The sequence below is a fragment of the Mandrillus leucophaeus genome, unplaced genomic scaffold (genome assembly GCF_000951045.1).
Source record: "Mandrillus leucophaeus isolate KB7577 unplaced genomic scaffold, Mleu.le_1.0 Scaffold152, whole genome shotgun sequence".
Classification (NCBI taxonomy): Eukaryota; Metazoa; Chordata; class Mammalia; order Primates; family Cercopithecidae; genus Mandrillus; species Mandrillus leucophaeus.
This window is the reverse complement of record NW_012101499.1, coordinates 1,904,201-1,906,782: the sequence shown is the minus strand read 5'-3', so window position 1 is coordinate 1,906,782 and position 2,582 is coordinate 1,904,201. Positions and strand designations below refer to the sequence as shown.

Sequence of the window (2,582 nt, the reverse complement as noted above, 5' to 3'; positions counted from 1 at the left end):
GTGTAACTGCAGGTGAAGGTTTAATTAAACTTCTTTAGACTGGAATTTCACGTTTTATCTTCCAAGCATTGTTTTGTTTTGTTTGGAGGTAGGATCTTGCTTTTTGTCCCAGGCTGGGGTGCAGTGGTACAGTTAGTTATACCTTACTGTAACCTTGAACTCCTGGACTCAAGTGATCCTCCCAAGTAGCTAAACTACAGACAGGTGCCACCACAGCCAGCTGATTTTTCAGAGACAGGATCTCTCTATGTTGCCCATGCTGGTCTTCAACTCCTGGCCTCAAGAGATCCTCCCACCTCGGCCTCCCAAAGTACTGGGATTTGAGGCGTGAGGCACCCACACTCGGTATTCAAGTTTTTATTGTAACTTATAAGCAAATCAGTTCCAACTTAAATTGGCTTCAGTGCTACTTAGTAGCAAAAGTGTATGTTTTCTTCTAGTATATTTTTAAAATGTGGATATATATAAATAACTTCATAACCCACCTAAAATATTTTATGGAACAAAGTGGATATAAATAATTTTGTCCTTAGAAAGTTCTTTGCCATGTAATTATGATTTTTTACCATCTATTACGCCATACATTCATAGGGACTGGGTTCCGGCAGCCCAGGCTCCTTTCCATTGGTTCTCGCAAATTGCGCTTCTCTGGGTAGAGCAGGTTGGTGTTTAGTGGAACCCAGGCACCTTTCTCTGGCTTCCTCCTTTTTTCCAATCATTTTCCTTCACGAGTTTCAGGAAGCTATCCTGGCTCTTAAGAGTGCTCAGTATACTCTATACATACACACATTAATTGTCTTAAGAATCTTGTGCTTACCTTGTTTACAAACAATACCAACAGCATGCTGGGTAACGCTGTAGACTGCTGCAGTTTTGCCATGGTAACGTGGGCATTCCTCCTTGAACAGTACCCATTCCCTTAATGTCTACTGTATCACCTTTCTTTACAGGTATGCGTATATGTGGGCAAAGGAACAGCTCCATGTTTTCTAAAAGGTTTAGAGGAAGTATATCAGGTGCCTCTCCTCTTCCCTTTTGTGTTCATAATTTTGGCAAATTACTGAAAGATGGTGGTTGGGGCCAAAAGGAATAATTACAAATTTTTAAACTGTCAGGTTGAATAATTCTTTCTTCCTAGATAAATGTAAATTGATGTGGTGTTCCACCACCTATCTTCAGAGATGCAGTTAGCAGAGATGCCTCCTAAAATTTGTGGTCACTGTTACATTATAAAAATGTGCCAGGCTGGGCATGGCAGCTCACGCCTTTAATCCCAGAACTTTGGGAGGCCAAGGTGGGTGGATCAATTGAAGTCAGGAGTTGGAGACCAACCTGAGTAACATGGTGAAACCCTGTCTCTACTACAAATACAAAAAGTCATTAGCCAGGCATGGTGGCTGGTGCCTGTAATCCCAGCTACTCAGGAGAATCGCTTGAACCCAGGAGGCTGAAGTTGCAGTGAGCCGAGATGGTGCCATTGCAACGGAGTGAGCAACGGAGTGAGACACTGTCTCAAAACAAAAAAAGCCTGAAGTTCTATGATGGTTATGATTTGGGGGGATTTAGGGAGTACCGTCCCAGGTGGCAGTTGGACTGAGATTCCGATCAGAATTAGCCTTGGGCAGGGATTTTGGAGTCCGTTCTGTTCTCTATTTTAAAATGCCTCTGTGCCTTAGTTTCTTTCCTTGCATGATTTTCGTAACGTTTGACCTTCTGATTTCTTTATCTACAATAATAGTATGATTTCCTATTTTTTTAAAAACACTTTGGAAAGATTAATTTGGTTTTGCAAAGTTTGTCACATTCAGTGACAGTACGTTGCCCATAAAACTAGCAACATAATTCGAATCACATTTGTTTGTTAGTTTGTTGAGACAGAGTTTCACACTAGTTGCCCAGGCTGGAGTGCAATAGCATGATCTCAGCTCACCGCAACCTCTGCCTCCCAGGTTAAAGCGATTCTCCTGCCTCAGCCTCCCGAGTAGCTGGGATTACAGACATGCACCACTATGCCCAGCTAATTTTATATTTTTAGTAGAGACAGGGTTTCTCTATGCTGGTCAGGCTGGTCTTGAACTCCCGACCTCAGGTGATCCACCTGCCTCAGCCTCCCAAAGTGCTGGGATTATAGGTGTGAGCCACTGCACCCAGCCACTAACATGTTATCTGTAAATCATTTGTGTCTATTCTAAGTTTGACTAGTGATAAGCTTTCCATTGTTCAGTTTTTTTGAGGTGTTTTTTTTTTTGAGACAGAGTTTCGCTCTTGTTGCCCAGGCTGGAGTGCAGTAGCGCAATCTCAGCTCTCCGCCTCCCAGGTTCAAGTAATTCTCCTCACTCTCAGCCCCCTGAGTAGCTGGGATTACAGGCATGCGTCCCCATGCCTGGCGAATTTTGTATTTTTAGTAGAGACAGGGTTTCACTGTTTTGGTCAGGCTGGCCTCGAACTACTGACCTCAAGTGATACACCTGCCTCAGCCCCCGAAAACTGGGATTACAGGCGTGAGCCATCGCACCCAGCTGCTCACTTAGTTTAAGTACTTTCCACTGTTGGTGTCTTAAAACTAGTAATGACATCTGGAC

At 43.4% G+C, this 2,582-nt stretch overlaps 1 pseudogene; it reads right to left on the bottom strand.

Moving 5' to 3' along the window:
* Window positions 1-572: 572 nt before the first annotated feature.
* Window positions 573-1,045, bottom strand: LOC105535966 (annotated as a pseudogene).
* Between the last annotated feature and the right edge of the window lie 1,537 nt (window positions 1,046-2,582).